Source organism: Dermacentor albipictus, chromosome 3 (genome assembly GCF_038994185.2).
Source record: "Dermacentor albipictus isolate Rhodes 1998 colony chromosome 3, USDA_Dalb.pri_finalv2, whole genome shotgun sequence".
NCBI lineage: Eukaryota > Metazoa > Arthropoda > Arachnida > Ixodida > Ixodidae > Dermacentor > Dermacentor albipictus.
In genome coordinates this window covers 111,170,536-111,186,084 of record NC_091823.1, presented here as the reverse complement: position 1 = coordinate 111,186,084, position 15,549 = coordinate 111,170,536, and the positions used below count along the sequence as shown (strand labels likewise).

The 15,549-nt window shown below is 48.0% G+C and overlaps 1 protein-coding gene across 5 annotated transcripts in view; it reads left to right on the top strand.

The window, feature by feature from the left end:
- LOC135908469 (serine-rich adhesin for platelets-like) overlaps nt 1–15,549 on the top strand; it is a 267,051-nt gene that overhangs the window by 181,812 nt on the left and 69,690 nt on the right. The window contains exon 1 of one of the 5 annotated variants that reach the window (XM_065440243.1): nt 5,802–6,569. The exons of the other annotated variants lie outside the window; for them this stretch is intronic. The gene's annotated coding sequence lies outside the window, so the exon portion shown is untranslated. Of the gene's footprint in view, nt 1–5,801; nt 6,570–15,549 lie in introns of those variants that run through there. 5 annotated transcript variants of the gene reach the window in all.

The window sequence follows — 15,549 nt, the reverse complement described above, 5'->3', positions numbered from 1 at the left end:
GTGCTATGCTTTCTTTCGCGCTTGAAAAAAAAAACAAAAATTATATAGCACGTATTGAGAAACCGAAAGCTGGATCAGAATTTTTCAGGATGGTTTACAATTTTCTCAATGACACTTTTGCTCTGAATATATGGGAGCAGTTGATTAATTAATATGAACTAATTAAGTAATGAGGCGAAATGCAAAAATATATATATAATAATCTGACTTGCTCCTAGCTACGGGGAACATTAATCTGACTTGCTCCTATAGCTACGGCGAACGTTACCTTGGTTCGGTCCAACCACGCGGCACTTGAACAGTCCTTAAAATTCTGGCACAACTTACGTGGGATGCGTGGCATATAAGCACCAACATTTAAATATGCACTCACAGGCGTAAGAAAAGTCTCACTAAGATGTTTCTAGGCCCATCGTTAGTGCATACATGTTAAATAGGCACGATAAGGACGGAAAGGGGAAAAAAATAGGCATTTTGCCTAAAGTTCCGGTCTTTAGTGACGACACAGTCGCCAAAAACGTGTTCGTTTGTTTCTTCACACCGATGAGTCAAGAGAGCTTGAATCTCGCCTTGACGCTTTTGCCGTACGCGTTGCCCTGTGCGTCAGTTTGCAAAGCATATCAGCGTATACCTTCTCTCTTCCTCGCCAAAGTGAAAACAAAGCTTATGCCGCATCGGTGATGCGGACGTTCCCGCATCGTGCCACGTGAAAAAAGAGTCGTGCTGCTTTCTATGCGGTCACGCCGAGAAATATTTCGACGAAGGCGCATTTTTCCCCGGCTATTGCCAAGGTGTGGAGTCGATTGCAAATTGCTATCATGTCGCACTGCTCCAGCCTGTTTGCACTATACGCGTATACGTAATCAAACGGCGACGATCTCGGTGGAAGCGAGCGAAAGGCACCGCCAAGAGTTATTTCGCTTCGGGGCATTGTGAGGAGGCCGCCGTAGCCAGTCGCTTTTTTTTTTTTTTGTCACCGACGTGCCGGCCATATCGCAACCTCGTGACGTCTCGGTGCAAGCGCTTGCGCACTCATTCGCCTGGCATGCGTGCTGGAGGTCGCGGCGATCTGTGTATTTGGCAAACAACGACCAGATGTGCCGTACGGGTTCTGCACTTCGCACAACCCTTTCTTTTTGTGACTTTACTTTTTCTTTTTTTTTTCCTCCAGCGACGCGCGTGGTGCGAATGGCAATCGACGCTTGCGCTGCACGTCCTCTCCATGGAGAGCCGTCGATGATTTCATCACAGCCGTATCATACATACCTCTGTCGAACACCGCCGTAACTTTCCAGCGCAGTTCTCTGGGCTATAAGAGATATCGTGGAAGAGCTGCGTGCCTTCGTCCGAAGCTTCCGAGAGATGCAGCTTTTCTCCGTACACGTGAAGCCCTCTTTCAATGTGACTGCAGACTCTGTCCGCGCCTCACGCAACGGACGCAAAAAAAAAAAAAACAGTGCATACCGGTTAGGTTGCGAGAATTAACGCGCCTCGCTACACTTCGTTTTTCCGCTATCGCATGTTCGCCCTTCCTTCCCCGACAATTCGCTCGCCTTTCGAAAGCAGCCGTAACTGTATGTGTACACGTGAACTCCGGAAGCAGTGACCGAGACTCTTGCGATACACTGGCGGAACTGACAAGATGCGCGCGCTCGCTCTCTTCCGTAGCGCCCTGCGAAAAATGCCGAGAGGACGGCATGCAATGTGAAAAAAATATAATCTCGGCGTGAGAAGGTGACCGCGCACGCACTTGCGAGCTTTCGTGCGATGTGGGAAAAGAACAAACAAACAAACAAAAGGATGGATATACGCCCGTGAATGTTGTTTGTCTGAAGAAGCCGGATAGCCCGCGAATCTCGGGAAGAGGGCGCGAATAGATGGGAAACCTTATACAAGCGCTTCCTTTTTCTCACGGGGCCCGTTTCCGCAGTCGGGAAGTGCGACGCCGGCAGCTTCTGGCGTCGTCGGTGCGGCGCCGAGGTCTTCACCGTATGCGCGCACTCGCATCACTGACGCTCCTCGAAACGAAGGAAACTTGAAACGCTAGCACGTACTCGCCGCGCTAGCGGCGTCACATGCATGTGTGTAGGAAATTTTGGTCGTGACCATTACTTATATTAAAGTTAGTTCTCCTTTATATGGCAGTTAGATGCGCAGTTGTGGACGGTCTATACAGATTGGGAAAATATTCTTTCCAAGCTCTACTTCCATTAATTCTCGCAGGCTTGATTATTAGCGGGAAAAAATTAAGAGACCGTGCGTGCTTCGCTGCATTGCATTTCTTGCTCGAACCCTTAGCGACCGATAGTCGTCACTGAGACGTCATTGATTTCAGACTTTCTCTCACGCATTTGTGCCGTTTCTATTCCTTTCTTTCTTTTTTTTTAGCTTCTTTTTTTCTTTCTCTTTTTTTTTTTGAGCAGAAGAAAAGTACCAACAGCTAGCACGGCTGACTGTGCGCTACAGCGTCAGAATGCAGTCAGGTCCTTCGTTGTCACTAAAGAGTAACTTGCGTCACCCGAAAAGAGGAGCTCAAAATACGTGACGTCACCGGCACCTAAAGTGCGTGAACTTCACGTTGATGTCGCCACCATTCTCTCGTTAATTGTGGAGCACCCTACCCCTCCCCCTCCCCGAACGCACGCCCACGCAGCTTGGGCGTGTTTTGGGAAGGCTTGCCATCTTTCGTTTGCGCCCTTCCTAGCCTTACCTGACCTCTACTCTCCGCATAAGATTAGCCCTTTTTCGGAATTCGGGAAATGGACTTTACCAATGAGGCTTGTTTTAAAAAATTTTCCTCTTTAGTGACCCTTTAAGGTGGCTTAGCACAATGAAGGTGAAGTTTTCAGTGACTATTGAAACCGAACTTACCACGCCTAATGCGACCTATAGGCATATAAAGGAAGGCGTAATGACACCCATGATGTACGAAGTGACCACAAATGTGTTAATAATGATGATGCCTAGCTCCCTGCAAGGTGCGATAAGTACTTTCCTTTCGCATGTTCTTGCCTACTACAATTCAAGCCACTTTATTTCACATGCGATTGGCAATTACTACAAATCGAACTTCTTGAACTATCGCTTTTATAATAGCGTGTGTGCCAGCTATCGTTAGCCAAGCTGTTCAACGAAAAAATAAAGTTAAGATTTGGAAAACACAGCGCAACAAGCAGTTATAAGAATTACGGTGTTTGGTGGTCACGGGATCGCAACCGAGCACCGTAGTTCTTAAAATTGTATATTGCACTGTATTTCTTATATCATTTTGTTCCTGTTGAGCAGCTTGGCTAACTTTAGCTGGGACGCGCTATATAAAGCCTTAAAAGATCGCGCATGGCCACAAGTAGCGAGCTTTGAAGACAGATTACGGTGGCCTTATTGGGAAACATTGTGACACATTGGGGAACGAGGAACAATGCCAAAAACTGTTGAAAATTTGTCCCTAATGTACCGTAAGTAACACTGAATGAAGTTGAAAAAACTCATGGCGTTTATGGTAACACAAGGACAAGCCACAGAACGCCATGACTCAATAAATTGAACGCTGTGCATAATAAAATCCGTTATGCAACGGCTTGCAGCGCAACTTTATTTTGGTATCTCTCACTCATCGACGAGCTCAACAGCGACACTGTCGATTTATCCAGTCTCACAGCTGATTAATCCGGTAAAGACTTTATCCCTGATATGGTATACTAATAGTATAGCATATCAGTAGTACTATACTACTATCAGTAGTACTACTAGTATATCATATACTAGTACTAATACTAGTATATCATGTAGTAGTACTAGTATATCAGTAGTACAGTAGTATAGTAGTATAGTAGTAGATCAGTAGTATAATACTACTGATCTCGGCACGATGATTTTGGAAGGGGAAATCGGGATGTAGGTACAAGTCATCCGAAGTTCAAGTCGAGCACGATATTGAGCTCGAGCCCACCGGTCTCAGGATAACGGTCAATTTATAAAGTCCCTGCATCACAGGCAACATGCCGAAATGGCTTTGCGTTAAGTGTGCCTTGCTAAGCACAGCATATGATATAGCCTCCCTCAGCGCAAAAGAAAACAGGACCACCTGAGCTTCTGCGCATGCTCTGCGTCGATTGCCTCATACCGTCGGTGCGGGGCACTTTCGATCACATGGGAAGGCACTTTCGATCACGATCGAAAGTGGGACGGGTACTGCCCTCCAGGAACGTCATTTGTAACGTTCTCCGATATCTGTTGGATGTTGAAGGTGGGGAGGGGGGAGTGGAAGGGAGAAGGGAGGTTAAGGAACGGCACCAACGTGGCCGCGCCCACGTCTTTCTCACGGGACGGGGGTATTTGCTCCGCTCACGTTCACCGAAATCCTCGCTCCGCATCGTGCGAAGTTCGACAGTTACGTAGCTACCACCTTCGCAAAGCCCTACGTGCCGCCGGTCGCGTATGCATCCTCCGATGTCTATCTCGACCCGATCCTGGAAGTCCTGTCTTCTACTACGACCACGCGAGGGCAGGGCCGGAGGGTGCACGAAAAAAAAAATATTGAAAAGTTCACTGAGATGAAAGCAAGTGGAAGTGAGTCGGCCGACTCGAGAGAGAGGGAATGCATACTGGCCGGCGACTCGAGCACCAAGGGTGCGCCGGGCCAGCAGAGGGGCCGAGGGCATAGGAAGCCCCGGCGGCAGGTCCAGGAGGCGGCTCTGACGGCGACTCGAGAGTGATTGCACGGAGAGGAAGAAGAGGGGTGGCGAACGTAGTCAATCTCAGGCGAGAGAGAGGACGGGGCGGAAAGAAGAGTGAACGGCGAAGAACGGGAGGAGGAGAGGAAGGGCCACTGGTTTCCTTCTCGAATCGCCTGGAATTTCCGGCTGGTTGCGGCGGCGGCGGCCTGGCCGACGGCTCGCGTCACTGTGGGAGCGAACTCCCCTCAACCAAAAAGCGCGTTTGCCGTTCGCCAAACGGGCTTCTCTCGCCCCAGGTAATCTTTCCCTCGCGCACGCTCTCTCGTGTGCATAGCGCGAATAAGGATCGTCATTTTTTTCTTCGTTTTAATTTCCTCCGCCGTGCTCCTTTCACTGCCACCCCTGTACCAGCGCCCGCCAACAACCCACCTCGGACCTTCTTCTTCACTCTCCTGTCGCACCCACTACACGACACAACGCCCCGCCGCAGGTCGCAGGGCGAAACTCGCGGGTCTCTTCCCTCCTCCTCATCCTTAACCTCCTCTCGGAGTCTTACTTCTCTTTTTTTGGTTCCTGCTCGAGCTGGTTTACGCTCGCGTCCTCCCTTCTTCGTGACGGTTTCTCCCGCGCATCATTCAAGAAAAGGACGTCGGCGGCGACGTCTTCTTCCGACGGCGGTCCCCCTCTTCTAAAGAAGAAACGAGCCTTGTCGCTCACTCCCTTTTCCGTCTTCGCCCGGGGTAACTCCGACCACGCCACTATACTCACAGGAGTCCTGCGCTAACGCCTCGCGCAAGCGCAATCCTTCACTCCGCAATCTGGCGCCGGTCTGCAAAGAACAGCCAGTGCAGGGCCACACCGTCGAGCCTGTCGCCGCGGCTGTGATCGCTCCTCGCATCGTGAAAAGGAACCCGGATCGAACAGAAACGAAGGCGACGGCCGTCCACTAGCAGGATACGAGGAGCAGCAGCAGCCAGCCAGCCAAGCCAGCCAACCCCCCCCCCAAGCCAGGCCCGCTCTCCTCCCCTCTTTCTTCCCTGCCGGCGAGAGTTGCCCTACCGCTGCCGCCGCCACCGCCGCCGCAGAATCGTCCGAGGTTGTAGTAGTACGCGCAACCGCCGCGCGAGTTGCCGCGACTACTTCTTCGCCGTGTTGGTGCTGCCGGGTGCCGGTCGACGTCGTCGTAGTCGTCGTCGCTGCGGGCGGGCGAGATTGGACCGGATACCGTCGCGCCGCAGGCACCCACTTCGCCGCGGTTCCAGCCCACAACGTCCCGGTGCTGCCGCCGTTCTTCGCCTTTTTTTCCGGAAGGGCCCGCGTTCCCTCTCGGCCGAAGGAAGTGTCTTCTTCTGTGTGCGTGCGTGAGCCGTGCTCTCTTGGGCACCGTGGTGGATATACAGACGACAGCCGAGAGAGGTCCGTCTCGAAGCAGCTGCCGCCGCCGCTCGCTCTGAGCTCCGTCGCCGGGACCCGTAGGAGCTCGATCTCGTGCTGACCCCCCTCCCCGTCAGCCTGTTCGTTCTCTTGTTTGCGCTTCACCTCCTCATTGTCTACCTCGAGAAGTATTTTCTCTGCGGAATACGGCCGCACTTTTTTTTCCCGTTCTCTCTGCGTGTTTTTGAGTTCGCCTCGTCTGCTGTTCGTCTGCTCGGCGCGGCGGGCCCATACCCGCTCTACCCACGGAGAGAACCACCATCGCTGCCTCTGTATCGGCTGCTCAGTGTGTGGTAGTGATTGTGCGTGTGTGCCCGTGCTTGTGGCACTGTGTGTAAAAAAAAAAAAGGAAAGCCAGCCGTCGTTCTCGGCGCCGAACCCCTCCTGTTCCCGTGGTCGCTCTATCGCGGGGGGTCAAGACGGCGGTCCCTGCCCGCATTGTCATCGTGAGAGTGTCAGGTGCGTTTTCCCAGCCATTGTTCGTTTTTTTTCCCCCCTCTCACATTCCGCATTTGTGCTATCTTCCTCTTTGCATGTCTCCGGGACCTGGCTTTCGAAAACATCCCACTGAAGCCCCGTGCATTGCATTTTTCATGAATTTGATGTAGTTGTGCGTGTGGATTACTTGATTTCCTTCGGTAACTTGTTTTCCTCCAAACACTCACCAGTTGAATGCGTGCCACGTCGCGTACCCAACCGGCTTTGATGCGTCCGAGGCCCATCTGTCCGACTGAGAACAGCAACATTTTAGTAACATAGCATTTTCTTTTCTTTTTTTTTCTTTTCTTTTCATAAGATTGTGTGTGCGATGTCTGGGAAATATTCCCCGCGTGTATTCTTAATGCGCAATGCGCCAGGTATGCGTGAGACATTCCCAAGCGCCATGCTGTAGATATTTGTTTTCCTGGGTATCGCGTATAGAATTAATTTCGTATAGAATCGATTCTCCCTAGGACATTGCAGCATGCACGTACCTATGGAATTACGGTAAATGGAAGGGACAGAGCGATATCACTTTATTTTTATTTGTTGTTTATTTGTCGATTCCGTGTTTAGCGGTATTATGACTTGGGCAACAAAGCGCAAGACAGTAGCATTTTCGTTTTTGCGACATCTACTGCAACGACACACGGTACATCTTGCCAGTGACCCGTTCTAATCAGAGCTGCGGTTAATGTAGAACTCACGTCTGAAGATTCAGGCCAGCACTTCATTTATCGCATCTACATAGCAGATGCTTTGGTACGATGTTTAGCTACGAGATCTGTTTGTACAAAAGCCCGGCCGAAACGAGTCCCAGAAGTAGTTTTCAAGTAAAACACCCTCATGAAAAAAAAAAGAAAGAAAAAAGCTTGTACGCGCAGGAAATGGTAAAATGATCGCGGATAACCCCGTCGACGGAGGCAGCTGAATCAACCTCGCGGGGCAGGAAACGTCCTTCGATACTGCGCAGCGAAAGAGCCACTTGCCCTTGGTAGGCGGGAGATTTACGGCGCTTATACTAATGTCAGCTGAACAGAGTAGGCGAACGTTTTAAAGAAACAAGGAGAGGTAGAGACGAGAATGGAAAATACCGCGCTAACTATTGATGAAAATGTATCCCGGACAGACTTAAGTGCAACACTCCGCACAGAGAGAAAAGCTAGGGGCCTCACATGCGAAGCTTATGTCCCGGAGGTGCTGTTCACTATATCGGCCGGCTGCATTTGTTTTAAAGAGCGCCGCTGCGATTGGTTAGTGTATGCTCTAATACAAACAGTTCTTTCGTAAGTATGCGTTTTTTTTTTTGTGAATGCTGGCCTAGGAGCCCATGCATGTTCGTTATACTTTCTTTTTGTTGTACCCTTTGCTGCGTTCGACTGTGTCATTGTCCTACGTTTCTTCTTTTTTTATTTTTTTTATTTTTGAAATGTCTAACTGTTGGGTTTATTAATTAAGCCAGGGTTTCGCGTTGGGAACTATTGCTCTGTGGGGAAAACCAGCAAGCGTTTCTTCATGGTTCCTGTAGCACAGCAATTGTGTCACAACACACTTACGAATTGTGCTTTTGCTTGTTTGTCAGCTTTCATTTTGTGTGTGTGTGTGTGTGTGTGTACGTACAGAGTAGTAAAGGAGAAAAAGAAGCAATATGCGGAACGCGAACAAAGCATTACTAATAAGTGGAAACTATACGCCGTGCATACGAAATTTCACACTACACGCGTCTAAGCGTTGTGTGTAAACCACAATGTTTTTTTTTCTTTTTTTTTTCTAAGCAATGACACCGTCGAGAATCATACCCCCCCACTCGCCCCCTTCTCACCATTCTGTTTTTTTTTTTAAATTTTACCTTGGTCTCCCTGCTACTTCGCAACTAGACGTATAGCTTACAGGAAGTCTCGGCGGGACTGTATTGCACTTTTTTTTTTTTTTTTGCTCACGCTGGTGAGATCACGCGCAAAGCTGCGGGAACAAATGACTTCCTCCTCAAACGGCCTTTCTTCCGCCTTTGTCGCCTTAAACGGCAATCTTTCGGGTGCTATCGGAGTGAAAAATAACAATGTAGAAATAGAAACATAAAAGGAACGCGCGGGGACTGGGCAGTGTAATTGCATAATTGCCTCACGCTAGTATGCTTAGACCGCGAAGCGGACCGCGTCGAGGGTCAAATTCACATCCTGGAACGTCATGCTTAAGGGAGTGAACTTTCCTCTCACAAAATGCAAAAGAAACCCTTTATCGCAGTAGTAGTAGTAGTAGTAGTAATAATAATAATAATAATAATAATAATGATGATGATAATAATAATAATAATAATAATATTAATCATGCGCAATAGATATATGATTTGTATACTGTAAGAGAAACGAATACAAACAAGTACAATAATGAGGTCAAATAGTTCTAAAGACTCGAAGCACTATTCTCGGCTCAGGCCAGGTGGTGGGTCTGAATCCTAAAGCTAGATCAGGTGCAGGGTGTGTGTGATGACGAACGTTATGAAATTAAGCGGAATTCAGCGTTGTGGCATGCAACTTGTTGTGAAATACAGCGACAATAACGCTACATGCGATGCACGGGATATATTTACCCCAATAAAGAAAAATCAGTAAGCAACACCAGTAGGGCCCTATATCAAAAAAAGCTTTACTAGCGTCCGCACGACAGAAAACGTATAAGCCGGGAAAACGTACGCTAGTGAAGGAGACAGGCCGCTACGGACGAAAGTAGACGGTGCCAGCTCAGAGTGAATTCATTATAGGTCAATTTGACTAATGTTTGACCTCGACGCCTTAGAAATACGGCGACGGCGGAAACGGCGTGGGGTCGACGACGTCGATGTTGGGTGGTGTGTGGGCGTTTTCGCCAGAACGGGGCCTCCTGTGACGCAATAACCGGGAAAACGCAAGATCGGGGAATGCATTGAGAGGCTCGGCAGTAGTAGTAACGAAAAGAAAATAAGAAAGAATTACATTAGTGTCGGGGTTATCGCGAGGCGTTGAACATAAACTTTCCTCTTTTCTTCGTCTTTTTCTTGGATGGCGAGGGAGGAATTTCTAATCATGTGCGCTTATAACCGCGTATCCCGCTACCAACCAGAGCTACTCGGTTGCAGTTCGTTACTCTCGTATCGGTACATTGTGTACGTTCACGAAAATCAGCTTTCACATAGAATCTATATAGTAAGGATTCGTTCTACGTTACAGAAGTTACACGTTCTACGCGTTCTGCGAAATCCAACAACACAAAGTTCCTCGTTAATGTCTCAGTTTCGCTGATAGCGCATAAACGACGCGACAAAACCGGACCCTCTCGTAACTATATGGAACTAACAGGCGTTCACATCGCTCGCTCCGTTCTTGCGGTTTGCAGCGGCTTCCTGTTTACGTCAGGAATGGTTGTTGCGGTGTGTTGCTAAACCCCCTTTCCTTTTTTTTTAACGTCCGATGCAATCGCCGGCATACCGTGAACGAAACAGCTCGTACAGCATTAGATAAAGCAAGCACTTATCGGCGCAACAAACGATACCGCACTCCCCTTATCCGTACTCGCTAAGTGGTCTACGTGAATGGATTTGCGAGACCCCACCGCGGGTCCGAGGGATAACTGCTGCTTTTTTTTCTTCCGTACCAAATAGAAAAAAAAAAATAGATAAGTAAACATGAAGAAAGAGACAAGGCGTATTCACGTAAGGTACACCGCGCTCGGCGGCCACACGCACACAACAGTCGGCGCGCCGCGACCTGCATCCACTGAATATGCAAATGAAACACGCGTAAGCACCAAACGCGGACACGAGACGTCTTTTTTGTCCCCGAGTCTATCTGGTTCGCACTTACACGTGGGGCAGGCAAGTGTAGTGAACCGTTGAAACAAGAACACAAAAAGAGAGAGAGAGTAAGGCGCCGTGGCACAGACGCAAGAGGAGAAGGAGGAGGAGGCGCAGTGCGTTTTGCACAGACATTCGTCGACTGGGAGCGAACGACCGCTTTTTACGTCGGTGGTTAAGTTGGTGCGTGAACCGCGTGCTTCATTATTCATGCCTGTGGGACGCGGCGGAGTGTCGTCAACTTAAACAGCGCTTGGGGGACTCTTCTACGTTTATTTGTTTTTGATTGTTCTTTGTGTATGTGTATGTGCGTGTGTGTGAATGGGTGGGGGGGGGGGGGAGGATACTACGCGCTGCATCGTGGTTGTTGTGTATAGGCGCGCGACCTGCTGAAGCTGCGCTTTTTACCTTGTTCATTTAGCGCGTTATGATCTGTCCAAGACGCACACAACGCACGGACCGCTGCCGTTTAGTGCATCGTTACACAAGAGGGAATCGTAGTCGCCGTTTCTTATCCGGTTTACGCTACCCGCCGTCTATGCGCCACAATCGCTCGTCGCATCTCTTCCCGCGTGCGCCCCGATCTCGGGCGGTCATCGCGAGGAAAAAGCCTACGCCAAGTCGAAACAAGAAAGGAATCGGAGAGAAGAAAAAAAAGAGAGGGAGAGAAATCGTAAAACAGCCGGTAAAACGGTCACACCTGAAGCTTGAGAGTAAAAAAATAAAATAATAAGAAAGGGAAAAAAGGAAAGAACAAAAAAATGAGAGTCGTAATAAAATCGACGCGGAATCGTTGGCGTAGAAAACGACGGCGACGGAAAAAAAAGAAAAAAAAAGAAGGAAAGGAAGAGGGAAACACTCGTGCCTCCTAACCACGCTCTTCCTAATGGTCTGTCGCCGGCGTGACATTAGATCTGCGCACCTGACTGCGCGCACGCGGACGCACCGTCGTTGCCTTTCTTTGGCGTGATCGCAAAAACCGCTCAGCTCTCTCTCTCTCTCTCTCTCTCTCTCTCTCCGGTGGCGGAACAATGGTTCGTGCACGCGTCTCAGGCTCCCGGCTGCTTCTGCGCGATGCTTCGAGGCGTCGCCGTCGTCATCAAACGCGTGCAACGGTGACGAGACCGGCCGGCGGCGGCGACGCACAATGGAGTCATCTCTCTCTCTCTCTCTCTCCTCGCTCGGACGCCTCTGACGAGACGAGACAGTGCGCGGGAAGAGAAGGTGGGACTGGCCGGCGACGGGTTTGGTTATGGCGAGGCACGCAACGTGTCCATACTCTGGTGCGTGTCTTCTCCCTCCGCGTAATGATGTTACTTCCGGCAGTCGCTTCCCGTTCTCGTGCACGTTTGCTGCTGGCGCGCCGTGTGAGCACGCTTGCCTTCTAGCCGCTGCTGGCCGCGCTTATATATATATATATATATATATATATATATATATATATATATATATATATATATATATATATATATATATATATATATATATATATATATATATATATATATGATGCGTCGGAAAGTTGCAAGGGTATCCCGGCCATATCGGCGATTGTGCGCCGCGAGTTTCGTAATACCGTCGAACCCGTATATAACGAACCCGGATAAAGCAAATTATTCTCTATATCGAATAAGCGAAACTCACAGACCGGTACTCGCGGGAAAGAAGTCCATTGCAAAAAAAAAAAAAACTGACGTTGTATATATATAGAAATCGGTATTTCCGCGGCGAGCGCAAGAAAAAAAAAAAGGAAAGCCGCTGGCGTATCGCAAACGCAATGTTCTCGGGGGTTAATTTTTTTGTGCCCTAGATGGGGGACTGAACCGGTACTGTACCGACATTCAAGGGAGTGGACTGGGGCAGGTAAACACGATCTCTCGTATCAAGAAAGTCATTACATTTCTTAGTGTCTCTTAGCAACACTTCGAGGTGCACTGAACAGCGTGGCCGTGAAGTGAAATGGTATTTGTGGTCGCGAGAGCCGACGCACTGGCGAGATGAAGGACACAGCTACCATGTGGCCATGCACGCGTCTAAAGAGTTAAGAAGCTGGATAATTAAGTCGAGCTATACAATATTTTCTTGCGTGTTGGATAACACCTGACAATTTGCGTCTCGGAAAAGCGGAGGAAAAGCTTGTGGCTTCGAAGCGTGTAGGACCAGAGACCAAATTCGCAACGATTTTCCTTGTAAGTGCTATTTGCCATTGGTCGCGCAAGCCTTCGCTAATAATGTGTCAAGCATCATGATTGGCTAAATTTGCCCTTATCAACAATTTTGACGTAAAAGCTTTTTGTTTATATGAGGGTGTTCTCAGTATGCTAAGGAGCTAGGTCACCGAAGTGTTTTCTTCCTTTCACGTTTTTCAGGTTTCCCATATTCCTTATATCAACACAATTTACATGGCCTGGCGGTGACCTTAAAGAAGTAATCTACATCATATACAATTATAGTACATGGCTGCATGAGCTTCTGCGTGAAACCGGTATGATCATATATGCAATTATCTTGTGCGACACCTATGTAACTTCGCCTGACTGGCGCATCAGGTGAGGCGTACAGGGGAACAGACGGTCGCTTTTCTTTGTTCGCGTAAATCCCCATAGTTTGCTATGTTATAATGAGTACATTAGTACCCGTGAAACACCATGTAAAACATACGTGTACCTGTTGAACAACATCGCACGTCCCAGTAGGTTTTTTGTTTCTTTGTTTGTTTGTTTTTGCCCCCTTCATCTACGTACACTTCCTTTTTGAACTTCCTTCACACACCGTCGCACAACAAACTGACATGTTTCTTTGGAAATATTGAAATGCACCCAGTCGAGACGGTTTCCGCTTATGTTGTTGTTGTTGTTGTTGTTGTTGTTGCCTCAGAATATGGCTCATGCATGTTGCTGTTATAGTTCTTTGTTTTCTTTTTATGTACTTAATATATATATATATATATATATATATATATATATATATATATATATATATATATATATATATATATATATATATATATATATATATATATATATAACTTGAGTCACTATTATCTCTGTCCCGCTTCCTACGGAGCCGTTATTATCGCTATTTCTTACACGCGCTGTGCACGAAAATCAAACAAAGGAACTCGTTTTAAGTATGAATTCACGCCAAAAGCACGTCTTGGAAAACTTTTTGTAATTGCAAATAACTGGCCTCAAGCTTGGTCTAGCGAACTGTTAAATAGCCGTAAGGAATATTTTGCTCTGTGAATCCATTTCGTAGGCTCGACTTTCGTGCCATTTCTTTTACATTTCAAGTGCGTGCGCACGGCGTTTGGCCGCGAATTGCAAAATGTAGCTCGAGGTAAGGATGCGATTCATTCGTCGCTGTCCAATCGTTAATGCGGCAACTTAACGTTGCGGAAAGGCAGGCGGCATAAATGCATTCGTTGCCGTCGTTTCTATTATGTCGTAATTATTCACCAAATTATTCGATCAATCAATCTGCTAAGCACGAATGTGATCAGTCTGCAACATTCGTTACCACAGCCCACCGTGCATGCGCGTGTCGTACGTTGCATCGCCTTTTTTTTTTTTTTATTGAAGTGAATGTTAGGAGAGGTTGGCGCCTTTATGGTGGCACCGGCTACTCCTTGTCACTTGGCAAACGAAATAAATTTGCGTAAAAAGGGAGAATAGCGACACAAGATATAACACTCAGTAGAACACCGGATCAACAAGAAATATACATTCCAACAGTATATACAGTCCAACAGTCGCAAAGCATCGCCTTCTTGGACGTATCAAACGGCTCGAGGCCCGTTTTAAGACGTAATAAATGTACGCGAGGCATGTTGTAACTTTCAATGAAGGCCCTATAAGAAGTGAAGCGATCTCGACATCCCACCCGGGCGACCAGCTCGACTGGCTTTCGTGCGACTTGGGAGGCGCACAATTGCCCGTGTAAACTGGCGCGTGTTTACATTCGCGGCCGGCACAGGCGATAAATCAAACCACTTGTCGAAGGGAGCGCACGGTTGACGAACTCTATAGTTTCGTGCTCTGCGTGCTACGGATGCCTTATGTCATGGGACAGTACAGAGCGGCAAGGCGAACAAGAATCCACATAAGTGGAGAAAAGAAAAGTTGGCCTTGGAAAGGCGTACGTCACAGGGTCTCTGTTCGCGTGTGTGTGTGTGCGTGCGTGTAAGACGGGGCTCAATGGGAAAGGACAACAGTCCCGCGTGCCCGAAAGAAGCAAGCCGACTGCATGCGACGTGAAAGGCGCGTTGGGAAATCCGCCGAGCTCAGTGTGATGCAGGTAGCGCGTCAGCTTTCGGGGAAGGTTTTGGTTTGGGTTACGCGCGTTTGTGTGCAGTGACTGTGGAATGTCATGAGAGACGGCAAACACATCTTGCGTAACGATTCTCAGGAGCGAAAGCTGCCGTGGTACGCAGACAGGCTCAGGGCGGATTACCACCGAGGACAACAAACGCTTGATGGGGGTCAGAGGTGTGCGACGACAGCAAACTCATCTGAGAGAGAGAGAGAGAGAGAGAGAAATAAACTTTATAAATAAATAAATAAATAAATAAATAAATAAATAAATAAATAAATAAATAAATAAATAAATAAATGTCCCTGTATACATTCTGCGCTCAACGCCCCGTTTTCTTCGTGGACGTAATACCTAACACAGCAAAAGTACGAGAAATAAACGTGTTCGTATTGAAAAGTTCACCGGAAAAAAATTTCACTGACATGGTAGGAGAAGGAGAGGAGGAGGAGGAGGAGGAGGAGGAGGAGGAGGAGGAATGGACGGAAAGACAGTGAGGTTAGCCATTTCTCAGACCGGCTGGCTGCCATGTGCTGGGGAAAGGGAATAAGTGGAATAAAAGATAATAGAAAAGAGAGTTTACGAAAAGGAAAGGAGAGCAAAAAAAGAAAGAAAGGGAAAAAGGAAAGGAGAATAGTGCACTGCTTAAAGTATGTATCTAAGACTAATTCTCCGCAAGTAGCGCAACAACGCTTTCAAAGCCTTCTGTGCCGAGGACGGTCTCGGCCAGTGTCCCAGGACCCTTTCCTCCGACAAAGGGCGTTTGTCAAGACTATCTAACATTCTTGAAAGTTCTTTTCTGGGCGAACTAAAGCGGGT